Raw genomic sequence first — 14,792 nt, forward strand, 5'->3', positions numbered from 1 at the left:
AGGTGTGTTTTAACATTTTTTTTAAGGTTTTATATTCCTCTGGATTGACCTGTAGGCAGGTAGAACTACGGTATTATGTAAATGCTGCTAATCTCCCTACTCTCGCTGTGGAGGCTAGGGACATTTTGGAGGCTTCTCTTCCTGGCGAGGAAATTTAAATGGCTATTAATTTATTTCTGGGTGGAAAGGCTCCGGGAATAGATGGCATTCCTTAAAAAGTTTATAAAAAACATGCATTATTTTTTATTCCTAAATTACTAGATCTTTTCAACTCGTTGTTTGAGGAAGGAGTTTTTCCTGCTTCCATGTCTGAAGCTGTGACAGTGGTTCTCCCAAAACCCGACAAGGATCCTCTGTTCCCGAAGTCATATAGACTGATATCTCTTATACCTACTTATGCTAAAATTCTAGCTAAACTTTTATCTGTACGTCTCAACCAGGTTATTACTACCATAATTCATGCAAAAGGTAAATAATTCTGGCGCCCGTACTTAATAGAAGATATTATTGTTAGGATTGTAATAGGGTTGCAGCAAACTCAACAAACTCTATGTATGTTTGTAAATATAAACCAACAAAAAGAAACCCAATGGTTTGTGCTACCTCTACATACAAATATAGTTTAGAATAAGTAATATAATTAATATAAATATTTTAATTGATACATGAATAACAAAATCAACATTAATACAGATAAAAATAATTAAATGATTTAACAGGAATGGGATAAAAATCAATGCAAATATCAATACAATATCGCACTGTTACACTTCAACCTGTAAAATACCAGTTACTATAATCACTAAACAATGTAGATATATTTGTTATCTTATCTGAGTGTACAGCTGTTCACACACCGATAAATTCTCATTAATCGCTCTATGTACATTGAAAAATCGTATGATGGTTTGAGGGCATGTCATAAAAAATCATTAATTGTTCTCCACAGGTTAAAACAGAGCCACATAGAATTCTTTTTACTGGAACATAGTTTTGAATCGTCAATAGCAAAAATAGTGTTCACACTGTGTCTGATCACATACTGTGGCTAATTAAGGTTGGTGCTGATTTAGCCTCAAGCTGATATCAAAACCGTTAAGCAGGCTGATCCTTCAGGGTTTTTGATTCTATATTATATGCTCAATCCATTGAATAAATTGTATGCACAGTATCTGAATGCGTGCAAATAAATAGCAGTTCCACTTGGTACAGCGGAGAAATGCCGGTCCTATATAGCAAGCCGTTACTGCTTTGCCAGACAGTGATCTTGATTTAAATAGGTGAGTACTCACAGATATTAGGAATCCAATTTGGGGGCCCCCTCAAGTTCTCCAGAAACCGGAGTCTCTAGTATTCAGCCAGAGTAACACAGTGAGAGCGTAGATGTATCTAAAGTCCAGTGTAGCCGAGTAACAGTGTGGCAACTAACGCGTTTCGTCACGTGATCTGTGACTTTTTCAAAGGTGATTTGGGAAGCCCACACATTGTGCTTATATGCCTGCTCCCACGGATGTCGCTTAAACAATTAATTAATTAATTAATTAATTAATGCATGCCTGTGTGGGTAAAAATCTGTGGTCTTTTCAAACTGCATATATGTAAAGCAGAAATCCATGATCTGATATAATTAAACATTCACATTTAATATAAAAAATATTACTTTATTAACTATATTGAAATATATATATATAATAAACCAAAACATTGGGACTTAAAAAAATAATTTTTATAGTAATGTCCTTTATGTTCATATTGCGTTCAGACTACCATATATACTCGAGTATAAGTCGACCCTAATATAAGCCGAGGTACCTAATTTTACCACAAAAAACTGGGAAAGCTTATTGACACACTCTCATTGGCTGCTAATTACAACAAACACACAGCAGCCGTTGCCGGCTGCTGTGTGTTTGGCACTGTGTAGTGCTGACGGAACTCCGTCCGGTCAGCGCTACACACGCGGTGCAGCTGTGTCACAGAGACACAGTCTGCACCGCGGCCCGCATGGTATGCAGCTGAGTGAGGCGCCCTCCAATATGTGGCGCCCTACTCAGCTGCGTAACGGGAGAACCGACCCTGGTCCTAGAGCATCACTCGAGTATAAGCCGAGGGGGGGGGGGGGGTTTCAGCACAAAAAATGCGCTGAAAAACTCGCTTATACTCGAGTATATACGGTAATTTAAATGCACTCAATATAATTGGTAATTACTCTAGGAGAATTTATACATAAATGCATATGTCTCAAACGATATATATATATATATATATATATATATATATTATATATATATGATACCATATTAGCCATATTGCTTTTGGAAGTTTCTATCGCTCACGGTCTCTAAGTGAAAATTTTAGCTGGTATTTTACAGGTTGAAGTGTATCAGTGCGATATTTATTGTATTTATATTTGCATTGATTTTCATCAAATTCCTGTTGAATCATTTAAAGATTTTATTATTCATGTATCAAAACTACCATAATTCATCCAGACCAGACAGGGTTTATGCCAGGTAAATCTACTTCTGAAAATCTTCAGCATTTATTTACTCATTTACAGGTCTCTTATGGGGATGAATCCTCTTCAGTTATATTGTCACTCAATGCAGCCAAAGTATTTGATTCCGTAGAATGGCAGTTTTTATGGGAAGTTACGTGGGCCTTCGGGATAGGTCGGCACTTTATTAAATGGGTTCAGTTATTATATGTGGCTCCTAGTGCACGGATCCTAGTAAATGGTTATGTCTCACCTTCTTTTCCGTTAGCTAGGGGAACGAGACAGGGCCTTATTTGCCCTGGCCATGGAGCCGCTGGTGTGCATGCTGTGCTCTCATCCTGATATAGTGGGTCTTCAAGTGGGCAGCAGAGGTGACACTGTAGCCTTATATGCTGATGACCTTTTACTGTTTTTTGATCATTATGCTGTCTCCATGCCAGTGGTTGTTCGGGTTATTACAACTTTAGGCATTTACTCTGGTTTAAAGATTAATTGGGGGAAATCCCATATTAAGCCACTCCAGGGGTCTTGTCCCACAACTCCTATTATATCTCTTCCCTTTCAATGGGTTGACCATTTTAAATATTTAGGGATTTGGGTCACTAACTCTCCATGGGATTATGTACCCCTAAATGTTCAACCATTATTGGAGTATCACACAAACAGTATACACACACTAACACATATACACCATAACACATACATACATACATACATACATACATACATATATAAATACACAGTACGTTCACTTGGTGTGGAAGAAGATAAGTTGAACAACAGTAGCTTTACTCCTGTCCTGGTGTCAAAAATAAAACCAATCATGGATCAGTCTATAGAAGAGCAGGAGCAACAACAAGGGACTGGTGCTGCAGCTGCTGCCAGTCATACTAATTTAAGAAGCCAGGGTCAAAGACAGTCAGGCATCTTTCTTGCATGCAAGACCTTCTTAAGGTGCCCACACATAGACCGATGTGCTCACGATACGATTTTATCGCCAATTTCCTCATGTACTTTCACGGGAGCTCCCTTGCCGTCGTGATCACGATTTGGGAAAAAAGACACCCAATCTGTCTTACGATCTCACGATCTATCGGATCGTACGCATCGTGAGATTGGACATAACAAATCGTGAGTTTAAAAAAAAAATAAAACAGGCTCTTGACTATTGGTGGGAAATTTAAATAGCCATAACAATGGGAGGGGCTATCTAGGGAGTATAAACAGCAGGAACCCTTTAAACTCTGTGTACATTCTGCTCTGCTACTAGATGAGGCTAGGTGTATTCCTGCTGAATCCTGTACATTGCTACTGTGCTCTTTGTATTTGGCTTGCCTTATACAAAGTTTATTCTACCTGCAAGTGTGTGCTACCTACCTGCATTCTATCCTGTTCCTGAATTCTGTACTGATGCGTCCCTATCAGTATAAAGTGTTGGTCGCTGAAGCCGGGGTCCGGGAGATTAGGAAGAGGGCCCAGCGAAGAAGGACGAGAGCATGCTGGACCAAGGAGTGGCTGCTACAAAGGGATACCCGCTCTCACATGTCCCTGCTGATAGAGATCAAGGAGAACAACCCGGAGGACTATCGGAACTACCTGCGCATGGATGACGCCAGCTTCCAAGAATTGCTGCATCTGGTGACCCCCCACATCAAGAGACAGGACACAAGGTGGCGGAGGGCAATCCCTGCTGAAGACAGACTGGTGGCTACCCTGAGATACCTGGCTACAGGAAGGTCACTGGAAGACCTAAAGTTTGGGACACTCATCTCACCTCAGTCCTTGGGCGTCATCATTCCGGAGACCTGCAAAGCCATCGTAAAAGTGCTACAGTACCAGTATTGCAAGGTAAGTTAAAAAAAACACCACACATTGGTTTCTTGTGCAAAGAAAATTTTTATATTTATTTTTTACTCAACATATAAAGCAAGAAATTGCCTTCTTTTAGTACAATGTGCACTGACCTGCAGGCAACTGAAAGTGTGCACTAAACTGTGTGCAAAATACTTTTTTATTACAACTTTACAAAAGAACATTATCACAAATTTTATGAATCTCAATAGGTAGCCGGCTGTATGTGATAGGGTGGGTCAGACACCAGTTTGAACAGGCCAATACACACATGGCACAAGTACACATTGTGGCCCGGCTTCCAGCTATGTGTACTTGTGCCATGTGTGTAGTGACCTTGTTCAAATGGCGTCATCACCACCCTATCCCATGCAGCAAGCACCGATTGGAATTCATAAAATTTGGTGACATTAAAATCAAGACAAAAAAACAACCAAATTAAATATCACCAAATTTTATGAATCCCAATAGGTAGCCGGCTGTATGTGATAGGGTGGGTCAGACGCCAGTTTGAACAGGCCAATTCACACATGGCACAAGTACACATTGTGGCCCCGGCTTCCAGCTAAGTGTACTTGTGCCATGTGCGTAGTGACCTTGTTCAAATGGCGTCATCACCACCCTATCCCATGCAGCAAGCACCGATTGGAATTCATAAAATTTGGTGACATTAAAATCAAGACAAAAAAACAACCAAATTAAATATCACCAATTTTATGAATCCCAATAGGTAGCCGGCTGTATGTGATAGGGTGGGTCAGACGCCAGTTTGAACAGGCCAATACACACATGGCACAAGTACACATTGTGGCCCCGGCTTCCAGCTAAGTGTACTTGTGCCATGTGCGTAGTGACCTTGTTCAAATGGCGTCATCACCACCCTATCCCATGCAGCAAGCACCGATTGGAATTCATAAAATTTGGTGATATTACAATATAGAAATAATTTACATCTCTGTATATTGGGGCGACTCATCTGCTGCATCCAGCAGAGCATTATACAAGGTGGTGCTGGTGCTTGGGGTGCTTGGTGGGGGAGTAATATCTAACTGGGCAGGGGGGGGGGGGCGGACATACCTATTTGGGGCAGGGGAAAATAGCATTGGATCTGCAATGTATGCCGAATTTGAGATATTTTTGCTCATACAGCAACTCAAGAGGTCGTAGTTTAACCGTAAAAATTTTTTTGGGATATCTGCATCCAGAATTCTGAATGTGCTGTTCACATGAGCTGTGAAATCATCAATTGCATCTGGGGGTTTCTGCAGCAGCCGTTCTGCGTTTTGTAAAAAATGGTCCTCTCGTTCTGTAAAATTCTCCTTTCTGCCTTTTTTTTTCTTTTTTTGGGGTTGTTGCGAAGATGAGGGTCCAGGTGGAACTTGACTTTCCACTTGTGTGCTATTCTCCGGATCGCTGTCGCCACCGAGCAGACTGAGGTCCGGTGTTGATGTTAAATCAGGGTCTTGGGTGGGAGTCTATATAGGGAAAAAAAGATATAAAAAATATTATAGTCATGTTTTAACATCTTTTTTCCTATTTTTACAGTTTCCTAACACCGTGGAGGAGTGGACCAGCATCGCGGAAGATTTTGAACAACGTTGGAATTTCCCTAACTGCGGAGGAGCCATCGATGGGAAACACATCCGCATCAACCCACCTGCCAACACCGGATCATATTACTACAACTACAAAGGATTCTTCAGCATCGTTCTCATGGCAGTGGTGAATGCCAACTACGAATTTCTGTTTGTGGATGTCGGCAAGAATGGGCGTGCTTCAGGTGGTGGATCCTTCAAAAAGACGGCTTTCTACCAGAGACTCGCCAACAAAACCCTCAACCTGCCCTCACTGGACCAGACAAAGCACGGCCTAAATTACGTTTTCGTTGCAGACGAGGCTTTTGCATTACATGAACATGTGATGAAGCCATTTGCACACAGGGGCCTGACCAGAGAGAAAAGGATATACAACTACCGTCTATCCCGGGCACGGTGCATTGTGGAAAATGCGTTTGGAATAATGAGCAACCGCTTCCGCATTTTCCACACCACCATCAATCTACATGTGGAGAAGATAGACTGGGTCGTGATGGCGTGCTGTGTGCTGCACAACTTTCTGCGAAGAAAATCTACTCAACGAGGACCAGTCCCAGCTAGACCAGAAGATGTAGGACCCCTGGAGGACATTGAACATTTGACATCTGTGTCTGCACCAACAATACAACAACATCCACCGCACGTGCCAAAGAAGTGAGGGAGGAGTACATGACCTATTTCAATGGACCAGGTGCTGTACCATGGCAGGAGGACTATCTGTGAACTACTGACTAAATTGGACATTTGGGATTTAACAACAAAAACATTAAGGATTTTGGTTTAAACTGTGTCACTACTTACCAAGACTTCTGCAACCTCCTCATCTCCCTCACGCTCAGACATCAAGATGATTGATTCCCTTTTGGTAGTACCACAGCGTAGGAGTATATATTTCATCTGTAGCCGCTCCTGATTTTTTGGAGTCATCCACCTTCTTTTTTTCTTTGATGTATACTGTCCTGAGATTTTGTATCTATTGCCGTACAGTTTTCAGGTCTGCATCAGATATGTATTTTTTTGTATACACCAACAGTTCCTCGAGTGCGGCCAACTTCTGCGATTTATTGTGGTACTTCCGAGAACTGATCTTCCACAGACAGTCTTTCGAGTGCAGGATTTCAATGAATCCTGTAACGAATTCACGTTCTGAATCCATGGACATTATCTATGAATAAGAAAAAAAAGGACATTTAAATATTTGTGTATATAGTTTTGTAAAATGTAATGTTGTTATAGTTCACATTTTTAATGTTTTAATATTTTCTTTTTTACAGGTTTTTAAAGGTTTGTTATGGTATTCTAATCATGTTTTCTTTTACAGGAATGTTATGTGTTTATTGCTTGGTAATATAATGTTTTTCTTTGACAGTATGGGTTTTCCACCTTTGGGCCTGTCGTTGTGGTAGAACTACAGATCCCAGGATGCCCTAAAAACAGTTTCAAAGGTGGGTGGCAGGTCATCCTGGGATCTGTAGTTCCACAACAGCTGGAGACCGAAAGGTAGAAGACCCCCAGCTTGAAATAATGTGTGTTTTTTTGTAAAAAACGTGTTTATTTATTTATTTGAGGTATTACACACATTGGTGGGCAGTGGGGGAGCTTAATGCATGACCCAGCCACCGCCCGCCTCAATACGACGGGCGGTGGCTGGGTCATGCATTTATTGCCTGGGGGCACACATTGGTGGGCAGTGGGGGAGCTTAATGCATGACCCAGCCACCGCCCGCCTCAATACGGCGGGCGGTGGCTGGGTCATGCATTTATTGCCTGGGGGCACACATTGGTGGGCAGTGGGGGAGCTTAATGCATGACCCAGCCACCGCCCGCCTCAATACGGCGGGCGGTGGCTGGGTCATGCATTTATTGCCTGGGGGCACACATTGGTGGGCAGTGGGGGAGTTTAATGCATGACCCAGCCACCGCCCGCCTCAATACGGCGGGCGGTGGCTGGGTCATGCATTTATTGCCTGGGGGCATACATTGGTGGGCAGTGGGGAGCACATATTGGTTGTCAGTGTGGTTGCAAACTGTACAAATACTCACCAAATATCCAACAAAACAAATATCCAGTGTGCAGGCTCCCAAAGTGCGATTGACTTGCTCCATTCACGATGCTGCACAAGATGGCGATGGGGCGTGTCCAGGCTTCTGTCAGTCAAATTCTGCATTGTGTGATGAATCGTACGATTCATCGTGAGGAAAAAAACCCTCACGATCGGCGTCCATCGGGTTCATGGTTGGCTAATCTGCCCTACAGCACGGCAGATCAGAAGATGCGATATACGACGAGCGGGGACGCGCATCGGCATCGTGCTCTTGAGTATAAACTCACGATTTGTACTTTTTTTACCCGATTCGTCGTCATGATTCGTCGAAATCGGCCAAATCGTGTAAAATGTCGCTATGTGTGTGGGCACCTTTACTCTGAGTCTAGAGGTGTTACCTTTAAAACAGGCAAACAAGGCACAAAACGCACACTAAAGGGTAAATTTACTAAAGTGAGAGTTTTAGATGTGAGTTTTAAAAGAGATGTTGCCCATAGCAACAAGATTCTACTTAACATTTAACTAGCGCCTTATAGAAGATAATAGCTAGAATCTGATTGGTTGCTATGGACGACATCTCTTAAAACTCACTTCTAAAAACTCTCACTTTAGTAAATTTACCCCTAAGGCTGAAGAATGAAGAGTGTTTTCACAAACTTCACAGATTCCTGAGGAGAGCCTAAAGGTGTCCACGAGTGCTATGTGTGAGTCTGACATTTCTGAAGCTGTAATCTTAGAGAAGCCTCCTCCATTATTTCTGCACCCTCTGCTAATGTGAGGATGAGTAGCACTAAAAGTAATGGCAGTGACGTATAAATTAAAGATGCTACTCTGGAAGTGCAACAGTGTAATTTTTAGGGGGATATTTGTGCATCTGATGCTAATAAATGTGTTTGACACAAACAGCATCCTCCTCATTATTTTTATCAACTTTATCTTCTCCAAGTCAGCCATCAGTGTCAGCAGTTATTGCCAGTGATAAGAAGCAGCTCATTCTCATGCCTGGGCAAAAGACCTAAAAAGTCACCTCTTCTGTGCGGAAATATTTGTATCCAAATCCTGACAATATTTGTCAAGCCATCTGTACCATTTGAGGATACTAATGTAAATAGAGGTAGGGACCTCCTCCCTGTTACATTTGCAGTGACTTCATACACGGTAGGTAGCAAAATCTGACAAATCCTGTAAAATAACAACATGCAGTCCAGCATCAGCTCCCAGCAGCATGGACAGATCCCAGTACATGCAATTTCCACTTCAAACACCTTCATCAATCTCCTCATTAATAATCAAAGGTAGGTAATTTGCAAAGTGCAATTGACTTCTACCCTATCCAGAAGACCAAGAAGACTAGTAGTTTCAAACAACTGATTGTGAAAAAATGATTTGCAAGAAGCAAGTATGAAAGCTGCCCATTCAGTTGCACAATGGAACACTGAAGCAATGACAACTATGCTAGCTGGATGTTCATAAAAATGTACTATAAATTCTATGAGGAAGACTTTTGCCATCAAATACAACAAAGTAACCGTGGATTCCAGTGGGGATGAGCTAATATTGTGTGATGATGATAGTAACATTGATAAGGGTGAAGAGGATAATGACATCTTCCAAATGTAGACATGATTTACAACATTATTAGCTGCCTTAAGCTCATTGGTAGCTTGTCTTGTGGGGGCCCAAACCACTAAGCATTTTAGACACAGAAGTGGCTGTTCCTTTTACTGAAGTACTTGGTTTGTTAAACTGTGCATGTCCTTTTTAATATACAACATAATACAAGGACAATTCCCTCATGCACCACTTTTGATTATGTGCTTTGCCAAGACTATACGGGTTTGACATGTAGTATATTATAGTATATTACTTTACTGGAGTGTTCATGTTCTTTTGTATCTTTCAATGCCACCCATCACCAGCTTCTTCTCCAGGCATATACGACCCTGCAGTTTCTCAGCAGATACAGACTAGTATCATCAAACCATATAATGGACTAGGCTATTACTATGCCTTGAATCCTGAGCAATTTCACTGGGATTTGGGTGCTTGTTCTTAAGTAGTGTTTTCCATATCGCCGATTTTTTTAACAATTAAGTTATTAACCGTAATCAAACAATTAACCCATCAATTAATTTCATTGTGATTTGGACTCTTGTTTTTTTAGTAGGGATTTTCAGGTCTCGGATGTTTTTTCTTTATGGTTATATTATGTAATCAATCTTTTACCTGGCTTACATTAATGTACCCGAGCTGGCCTCAGGCCTCTGATCTAGTTCTTGATTGATAAAAAATATTCTAAAGCATTGAATAAGTTATATTAAACTGCCATGCTGTCTGCCACCACAGCGTCACTAAGGTTCCTAGATGTAACTGCCATGTGTTTGTGGCACTGCTCTGTTGTTTTAGTTTAGCCAGTCAGCTTATTGCAGTCTTTGGCCAATATGGGTGAAAATAATTGTGAGCAGTGAGGTTTTCAAAATTGACAGGAAATGAAGGTTATCGAGACTAATACTGTAGGAACAAATACCTGGCCCTAATTACTTGATTTTAGTTTTTATAAATTTTTTAAGAAATCAAAACACTGTAGTGCAAAGCCAAAACCATTTGAGGGTGAGAGATAGGCAAAGCACAGAATACCTTACAAGGGATGTGTCAGCACGTAGGGCCCCTGATAAGTCAGCTGCAGGCAATATATTGCTCACAGGAACAGGAGATCTATCTTGGTAGGGATCTAAGTGACCTCAACCAGAGAAGCTACATCCAGCTCATGTGTTGCTGGTGACCAAGAACCATCTGTCAGGTCTCAAAATCCTGAGGGCAACCCACTGACCTCCTGTGTGATTTGTGCAAACAAATCCATCTGAGATCCAAATTCAAGAGCAATCAGTGATACCCCAAGCAGGGGACTTTACAAGTGAATGTATACAGGGGAGCTCAGGCTATTGGCTGGAGGAAGCTACAACCTCTCCCAAGCTCCAGTTGCCAGTAATGGATTTAGGCAGAGTAAGTGCTGTATTTGTAAGCACCAAAGAGTGCCTAAGTTAGAGGGATATTGGGAGTGGTCTTCTACAAACATGTGAACATTTGATGCACCATGCAAGGTGCTGGCCAGAGCTATACAGCGGATTAGTCAGGAGAGGTAAAACTTTATACCCTTGCATCGCTCACAGTGCCTGCAGTTTGTGAAGACTTTGTAAATCTCTTATGACAGTATTGCGCTTTGCTGCACTTGCCAACAAGCAGTTCTACAATATAGTGGTGGACATTCAGTCATTGCCCTTTCACCACATTCTATATATCAATACTATCTTTTCACCTGGATATATGTGAGCAAGTACTGAGTGGGATATATTAATTGTACCAACATAGAAGTGTTTTAGGTTTACAAACAGCTTTGTTTTATTAATGTATATGATGTTTGAAAGTTGCTGGGAACCATGCATTTATGTACGATCTATTGATAAGTATACGTTTTATAAATAAATTTACACTTTTAGTAACTTCACAGTCAGGTTATTCAATTGGATCACTGTTTATTTCTCTGATAATTATTATTTGACTGGCTCATATTTCACTGTTCTTATATGTATCAAAGTCACATAAGTTTTGTCATGGGCAGCAGCTGAACTAGTCAAGGTATTTTTGTAACTATCATTTGTTTTTTATCCAGTACATGTTGAGCCTCCCATTTTCAAAATGCTTGGGACCAGAGGTATTTTGGATATCAGATTTTTTCATGTTTTGGAATATTTGTATACCATAATGAGATATATTGGGAATGGAAAGTCTAGACACAGAATGCATTTATGTTCCATATACACATAACCTGATGGTAAGTTTTATTCAATATTTGTAATAATTTAGTGAATCAATTTTTGTGTACATAGACTAAATTAATTTAGGTTTCATATAGACCTTATACACAGCCTGAAGATAATTTTATACAATATTTTAATAATTTTGTGCAGTAAACAGTCATGCTCAAAAAATTCTGCATTTCAGAATATTTGTATATGGTAGACTCAACCTGTGTCTACTATCAGCACCACTGGTAGTGAGTTATATTGTATAAGCACACTTACAAAGACATTTAAGGGCAAAAATAGGGTGCAGGGAGGCCTAGCACAAGACAGGGGTAGGTGCTATGACTTAAATCAGGGATGGGGAACCTAAGGCCCCTGGAACCATTTGGTCTGGCCCTCTGAGCTTTTTTTTTCTGCTAGCCTCATCTGGGACCCTGCAGCCAGAATCTATGCAGCAGTGCCACCTGTAGCATCCTTAGGACACCTCAGATGGTCACACTGCTGCTTTTACAGCTCCCCAGAGCATCCTGAGGATGCTCCGAGCATTGCTGTAATCATCGGCGGTTGTGGCCCCGCCCAAGTGTGATGTCACACATAGGGAGCGTGGCCTGCACCAGCCCCGTGATGTTAAACATATCAAAATGGCCCTCGGCAGAAAAAAGGTTCCCCACCCCTGACTTAAATGATTCCTATATTCCAGCATCCTGTAAATACAGAAATGCTTATACAGTCTGAAATGAGAATTACCCAGCAGAGGACAGGGAAGCCAAGCACATAAAGTTCCTGGAGCATCTGTCCATAGCAAAAGAAACTAGCCCAGTCAAGCTAGAGGAGATCATGGAGTGGCTTGTCAGGTATTCCAAGAGACAATAGGTGCAGCTGCTGCTAGAGGGGTTTAGGGATGGCTTTAAGATCCCACTAACATTAATACAATGCTATTAGCTGTGCAGCAAAACAGGGACTTTTGATGGATAGGATGGTGGGCCCATTAATGCCCCCCCCCCCCCATTTTGCCACTAGGTTTAGCTCCCAAAAAAGTGCAGGGAAAGTTTAGGCTCATTCAGCACCTGTCCTTTCCTGAGGGGATGTTGGTTAATGATGCTCTAGACCACAGGTTCTCAAACTTGGTCCTCAGGACCCCGCACAGTGCATGTTTTCCTGGTCTCTTCACAGAATCAAAAGTGAAATAATTATAACCACCTGTGGCCCTTTTAAAATGTGTCAGTGAGTAATGACCTGTGTACCTGCTGGGTGACCTGGAAACTGTGACCTGTGTGGGGTTCTGAGGAGTTTGAGAACCACTGCTCTAGACAAACCACAATGTTCAGTGCAGTAAATAATCGTTCGATCAAGCACTCAGAATGGTCAGGAAACTAGGAAAAGTGGTATTGATGGCAAAGCTGGATGTCAAGTCGGCATTTAGGCTGCTGCCTCTACATCCAGAGTTTTAAGCTCATGGGTTTCAGTTTTGATGGCTTTGTATGCATAGATAAATGCTTACCCAAGGGCTGTTCCATTTCATGCGCTTTTTTTCTTTTGAGACATTTTTACAGTGGTGCCTGGAAGTGTGCATGGGACGCAGGGGGGGGGGTGGCGCACTATTTGCTAGCAGGGCCAGCTCAGTCAGACCAGTACGAATGGGTATTGCGGCGGCTAGAGCCCATGCTCAAGAGTATGGCAGAAATTTCGTACCGTGGAATTGAGAGAGAGACACAGGATGGAGTGCAGACTGCCTGCTGGAAACGTTGAGAAGCTAGGCAGGGATGTCAGAATGTGCGCAGAGGCTAGGAAAGCCACTCTGCAAACCCTGCAGCTGTCCAAGAGTAATCACCAAGGGTCATATTTTCAAAAGGCCACAGTGTTCTTAAAGAAGAAGCATCACTTAATCATGTAAGCAGGGAGTTGAAACAAGGGTTTCGGGTGTGGGCAAACTTCTTTCAGAAGTTCAATGGCATGCAAATCTGGCAAGTGCACTGCTGCCGAACTTGCTGCAACTTTTCACAAATGCAGCGGGAGCGGTTGGTTTTGGACATACTTGCAGGGAGAAACGGAGTGCGCAGGCTTAGCCAGAAACATGGAAAGAAAAGGGTTTAACTAAGAACTTCACAGCAGTGAAGTAGTTTCCCATAAGTGTCAGTAAAAATTTGGGGTGATAAACTAGCTAAAATGCACATCCAAATCTGTTGCGATAATCTAATAGTAGTGCAAGCCATAAATAGTTAAAGCACATCGAATGCTTAGTTGCTGCTTGCTAGCAACACATCATCACATTCGGGACTAAGCACTTTGTGTTGCAAGCAAGCATCGCGGATACGTTTTCACCCCAGAAATAGGTTTTCAGGGCTGCAACGCCACTAGCTCAGGACACAGGCCTAACTGCCAAACTTGAGATGGGCAAGATAGCTGAACTGATCTAAACAAACTGGTGGAGAGATCCCTGGCTCCAAAGACATGGGCAGCCTATACCACAGTGTGGAAGAAATGGAGGCAATTTCAGGCAATAAGAACGCAGGGTTATAAGGGCTTCCTGCAACAGCTGTTCGCATTTCTGAATAAGCGAATTGGGGTAGGGGCATCAAGGGTCTAAGTCAATACAACCCTAGCAGGTCTCTTCCTTCTCAAAATTGCAGTTTAGAATCGATCACACTAGGGCATTCATGGTGCACATGATAATGAGGGGTGGGCAAGATTTGAGAAAAAAAAAAAAAGCCCGACAACTGGGAGCCAGTCATGATCAAGGGGGCTTAAGGAGATCGGGGGCATAGCGTCACCAGTGTGAAGCAGCACGGGTGAGGTCTCTCTTTAGAACGACCTTTATTATGGATGTCACAGAGCTTTTAGAGTCAGGGTGCTAGTAGCAAGGAACCTGAAGGCACAGGCTTACTTTGCAAATATCTGATGCTGTCACAGAAGATGGTGCTGTGCAAAATAAACAGGTCCAAGACAGACCATGCAGGAAAGGGGAGAGGTGAGTCCAGCTGCAGAGCCTGTGGACCCAATG

This window comes from Taudactylus pleione, unplaced genomic scaffold, assembly GCF_031769625.1.
Source record: "Taudactylus pleione unplaced genomic scaffold, aTauple2 ptg000334l, whole genome shotgun sequence".
Classification (NCBI taxonomy): Eukaryota; Metazoa; Chordata; class Amphibia; order Anura; family Myobatrachidae; genus Taudactylus; species Taudactylus pleione.